Here is a 6,294-nt window from a genome sequence, read left to right as displayed (position 1 = left end):
TCAGTGGTCTGCTTTCCAGTGCATTTATGCTCATCCTACATGTACCCCAAATCCATATATTTTACTTTTATAATTAAAGTTCATTTCCCACACCTTTCCATAAACCTAGTCATTCAACAATTGATAAATGAGTGGATGAGTGAATAAATGAATGAATGAATGTGTGAACAAATATGCAAATGTCTGGTGATGTGACATGAATGGCAAGAAGGACTGGACAACCAACTGGAATTCGTGTCTGTAAGTACTTTCATAAACAAAACAAAATCATCTCAACACTTCAGAGTCACTACCCACTTCCACTCAAGAGATGTCTTAGCCTCTAAGATAAGAGATGTTTATTCAGAGAAAAGAAAAATTTTAAATCTCTTAGTGCCTACCCCAGTTCAGCAAACTTGCCAGCCTGCATGTTCTACATTTATTCTTTACTTTCTGATAAACTGGGTAAGGCAGTCTGCCAGGTCCTTGATTCTTCCTGCTCTTCACAGCCCTTCCACCCCTCAACCTTTTCTCATATAACCTTCACATTTTTCTCTTCAGACTTTAAAAGGTTTGATTTATCCCATTAAAAAAAAGAAAAGAAAAAACAACCCTTAGATACAGTTTTATTTCCATAGACCTACCTCAGAGACAAGTTTCTTCTATTTTATTCTTTGTTCTGGCAGTGCTCAGGAGCTACTCATGCCACTAGGAATACTGTGGATTGAACAAGGATGGGCCACTTACAAGGCTAGTGTCTTAGTCCTGTACAATCCCTTTGACTCCGGACAAATTTCTTGAAAGTGTTAACTGAATGCACTCTTCATACTTTTCTACCTGTCATTCCTTACACATTTATTCCTTACACATTTATTAATGCTTGGCTTCCATTTTTACCATGGTCCTTGTACTGCTGGTCAGAATCACTGGTAGTCTCCCTGTTACATACGTCAGGGGCATCTTGCCATTCTTATCTCACTTTTCTTCCTGAAAACATTTGACCCTATTAATCCACCCCCCTATTTATTTATTTATTTATTTATTTATTTATTTATTTGGTTTTTTTGGGTCACACCCGGCGATGCACAGGGGTTACTCCTGGCTCTTCACTCAGGAATTACCCCTGGCGGTGCTGGGTATTGCCATATGGGATGCTGGGATTAGAACCTGGGTCTGCCACGTGCAAGGCAAACGTCCTACCCGCTGTGCTATTGCTCCAGCCCCCACCCCCCTATTTTTTGAGAAGCATTCCCTTATATCCCACTTCTTCAGTAAAAGACACCTGTTTTTTCTTCTATTTGAGGTGCATCTATGGACTCTCTTTGATCGTCATTAAATGTCAGTGTTTCTCAAGCATCTACTGCAGGGCATGGTATCTTCAGTTATTATTCTACACATAGATCCTTGGACTTATTTCTACTCAAGTATTTCTATTATATGTGATCTACATACAAATGACGGTCAAATTTGTAGTTCCAACTAACTTCTTTCTATGGAGTGCAGCTCTAACTTTCCACCTTGAGTTCTACATTTTCATATCCTAAAGGAACCTAGAAGATACTCTGTCTAAAATTAGATCCAGGTACTGCCAGTACTATCTTGTTTATTTCTTATTTATAAGGTGAAGGTAATGACAATTCATTAAATGTAAGATTATAGTGGATTCAAATATACTGATCTTTAAGAATGTGGTGTGTATATTTTGAAGTATGAATATACAAAGGATGAAACTCTCTATCCATCCCCAGAATGCTTCATTTAATGCATATAGATTTTGAGAAATAGTTCTGGAAGTCCAAGTGACCATAAAATAAAATAATCCGTGTTTTCTCTTCTGAGTAGCTTGCAGTTGCTTGGGATAAAGGAAAGTGAAAGAAAGCATGAGCATGTGTAAGGGTGAAAAGATCAGTGACATTACCAGTGGATCTCTAGAGAATTACCTATTTTCTTCCACACTTATCTTTTAAAATTATTCATAAGGATGTCTACTTTGTCCATCACCCAGAAAAATATATGACCTCTCACCTAAAACCACAGCTATGTGGTCTAGTGTCCACCTAAACTGGGAATTGCATATTGGAATGTCTGTCCCAAGGAGATATCCTTCAGGAAACGTGATAGTGTAGAGATTATGCCAGATTTAATGACAGGGGAGAGTAAGTAAAGGTTATGGAAACAAAAACCAAAAAGTCTGGCAACAAATTCTTGTACACTAAAGGAAGAATGAAGCAGAGAGCTAACTTTGAGAGACCATAAGATCCAAAGGTAAACTCTGAAGAATAGGAGCCATATGACAGCTTTTCAATTCTTTTGAGAACTCAAAATCATTTAATTTTTTCAATCCTATGCTCATTCTAGTAAATGATGTAGAGTGATAATACTTTTAAGCTTATCTTAAATTATAAGATATTTAAACAATATGCTCCTTAGTCATTTCCAATGAATATTTAAATAGTAATTTGATCAAGTTGGCCAGAATATATTTGTATTTGATGTTTCTCCACCCTTAGTTACTAACAGAAATTACCTTCGTTCATGTATACATTGAACAGTTATTTTAATCATGGTTCTTGTGTCTTTCTGTACAGTGCATTGCTGTCTACAAAGAGATTTTACAAAAAATTATCTCATTTAAGTCTCACAATAATTCTATGTGGATCAGAGAATTAGTGAACTATATAAAATTTCACAGGCAGGATTACAACATAAACTTGAGGTCTCTTTACTCTTAATCCAGATCCAAGGTTTATTGAAAGCAGAAGTGTTTGATCAATGCAAGCTCCAACCTAGGTTTAAGATAGGTAGGCTTATTTTACATTGCTGAGTTTGAGACATCTGTATTACAATTGATAGAAAATCAACCCTGACTTCCAAAAGCAGCAAGTGAAACTTTTAAGAGACTATCTCTACTATGATAGAAATTATGTTACTCAGGGACTGTTTGACTATTTAATAGAAACTTCCCCAACTATCCAACACTGAATGTGGCCCCTAAAAAACCTGACATAAAGATGCTTGGAAGCAAAATGAAATGGTTGCCCATGTTACAGAATCATGAGATTCTGTAAAAGCCACATCTTTTACAGAATCTCATGAAAATTCCTAGGTCAGCCATCCTCTCTCCCATCATTTTGAGAAAAGAATAAAATTGGGATTTGGTCAGCCTTTCCGAAGGATGACCAAAAAGAATGCTTCCATCTGCTTTTCAGGACCCTATCTCTGACTTTGAGGACAGGCATGGATAAATTAATGCCTGCCATCATTCTTTTAGTCAAAATTATTGCAGGGTGGTTAGTTAGACTGGAAGGTGAGCTTGATAAAGAATAGAACACCGATATACCAAACAGACCCCATGCAACCTTTCCATTTTACACCAAGTTCTTCAAGATAAAAAGTGAAACGTTTAGACTCTAAGTTCCTGGCTAAAGAAGCACAAAGGACTGCCAGATCTTGTTTTGATCCAAATTCCCTGATAAATCTTTTTTTCCCTTTTCAAGAGTACAATTGGTTTTGGACACGAAAAGCTAAGAAATAGAAATGAAATATCAGTCAAGAAAATTTCCAATTGTAGTGAAGCAAACCTCTACCTGCCCCAACTATGTCTTTGGCAAAAGGTTAATTTCATGTGAGAACTGTGAAGACGTGTTAGAGATTATCATTTTTGTGGAAAACAGTTCCATGTAAACCTCATTTGTATGGCTCTAAGAGACCTGATCTTATCTTTTTAATGGACAAGGAAAGCTGAAGTCTGCATACTTTTGTTTTCTTGTGTCCTCCCTTATAATTTCCCTATATGACTCCCCTTTCTTCTTACCAATGCCCTCCTCTTTGGATAAGCTTACAAAAAATGGCCTTTGAAGCCACAAGCATGACCAACTTACTTTTCTCTGGGTTTCTTCCATCAATTCAAGAAGTGTACATATTATTAGTAGATGCTCAATTTATCTCTGACCAGTCTTTCTGATGTTTAATTTCTCAGCCTCTAAAGAATTCAGTGGTGTACAGAATAATTTCCTTTGTACCCCAACACCTTCAGCCTCCCTTGTATGAATTATAGTGCATTATTATTATCTGATATATTTTAATTGTATTATTATAATCATATAGTTATAATGGGGTAGTCCCCTACCGAAGAGCCTCAAAGAGCCAACATGTGGCTCAACACCTGGGCCTATTTCCCACAGATAAGCTCCAGACCTCCTCTTCCTCGGCCTTATAGTCAAAACTCAACAACTTGGGATGTGAGACTCATGTGAGACTCAGGGCTTGTTAAGGGCAGCACCTTAGGGACTCTGGGGTCTGCTACTGTGATGAAATTTTATTAGAGCACAGGTCAGTCTTGCCAGGGAGATCATTCGATCCTGGCCTTTTTGGAATCAAGTTTCTTGGGCAGTGTTTTACACATCCGCATACTGTTGGTAATCCCAGAGGTACTATAATCTAATTTAATTGGCTTTCATGGGCTCTTTACTTTCTACTCATAAGTACAAAATACCAGCACAATTCTTCAACCCAAAAGAGTCATAAACCAGTTACCCTGCAAGAGTAAAAGACCCAAGGACACCTCAGAAAAAGTAGGAGCAAAAGCACTGAGGCCTCAGGAAACAGGAAAGACCTGAGGAGGGAAGGGTGAAGTGAAGTGTACCATCTCCATCCCAGAAAGCACAACCAAGGTTCCCTCTCCACAAAAAGACTCAAGTGTGAACCCTCAAACACGATGTGGGTGGATGTAGTTAAGTTCAGTATGGTCATGGTTTGTGATGTAAGAGAATAAAATTTTTAAATGGGCCATCAGTTTGTTCTATTTTGTACCCAACATAGGGAGACGGGTAAACTGGAAAATTTATCTCTTAGACATTGTTAACCAAAAGAATCCCATTTATCTCCATGGTTTTCTTTGCTGAGTGTAAGAGGCAATCCCCACTCCCTTGTCATTTAATGACTTTATGGAATATGCAGGTCTCTGTGCACATGAAGGACAGGCATCAACAAACAAGACCCAAGATGACATTGTGTTGCCTGTTATCTGCTAGGAAAACAATGAGTCAACTGACAATTACTAGTCAGGGTGATAGGGTAAACATAGGGTACACAAGTTCATTTGGTAGGGTAGTTGTTGGGTAGGACCAGTGTCACACAGGAATCCCAGAGAGATTATAGTCAATGACAACAGCTTGGAAGAGAAATTTCATTTAGTCAGGATTATATTACTGTTTGGCAGTACTGTGATTTATAAGAAATATATACGTTTGGTCATTTGAACATCAAAGTAAATTTCTCATTAACTTGGTCCTCATCCACTTTTTTGGTTCATAGGTCCCTCAAATTCTTAGAATTTCCTGAGCCTTTGGAGCAATGGAAGCATCTTTTGTCTCACAGCTCTCCTCAAAGCCTTGGAATTTCCCGAATGATAAGAGGATTGAGAACATCTTTTATCATAATATTTACTCTTTGGTCCTCAGTTCCTGAGAAAGCTTCAAAATTAAACACTAAAATGGATGTCTTTTTATTCTTAATGGATCAATGCTAATGAAGATAATCTGAAGTTTGGAGTCAGGTTGCCAGGGAACCAGAATAGAGAGCAAGACTAAAAGTTCCAGCCTCTTATTTCTTGGAAGAACTGGAGGTAGGATATCATGCAGTTGCTGATATCCTCTCAATCTGTTATGAATACTAGATGCCTCATAAAAATCCTCAAATGAGGAGGCGCTTTGGATGACTTCTAGAATAGGGAGACGGAGCTCTGCACCGCATCCCAAGCCCCATGAGGACAGAGATACCTTTGTTGGGGGACCTTGTCCTATGTTTCTCTTCACATGACTATTGATTAGTGCCCTTTAACAGCCCAGATTGAGAAAAAATGATGATCTTGTGAATGAAAGGGTTTCCTGAGTTTCATATGCCACTCTAGCATATTAACTAAACCTAAAGTACATCTGATATGCCTCTGATATATATACATATATGTATATATGTATATATATATATATCAGACGCACAAAAAATAACCTGAGCTTTTGATTGGCACCTGATGTCTGAGGGAGGAGCCTAGTATTTCCCAGCTGTGTCAGGTTGCTCAGAAGCTCATCTAACCACCTGGAATTTGTCACTGTTGTCTAAAGGGGAGAGTGGCTTTGGGGGATCAGCTCCTCACCTGTAGATTCCTGACCCAGTGCCCTGGTAGACACTATCATACTGAGTAGAGTTCCTAAATATTCTGCTCCCAGAAATGCACGTGACTGTGAAGTATTCTGTACTCACATTGCAATTAGATCGAGGATCCTAAACAACCTATAAAAAATTTTTTAAACTACA

This window comes from Sorex araneus, chromosome 1 (assembly GCF_027595985.1).
Source record: "Sorex araneus isolate mSorAra2 chromosome 1, mSorAra2.pri, whole genome shotgun sequence".
Lineage (NCBI taxonomy): Eukaryota > Metazoa > Chordata > Mammalia > Eulipotyphla > Soricidae > Sorex > Sorex araneus.
The sequence above is the reverse complement of the archived record's forward strand: the minus strand, read 5'-3'. Positions refer to the sequence as shown.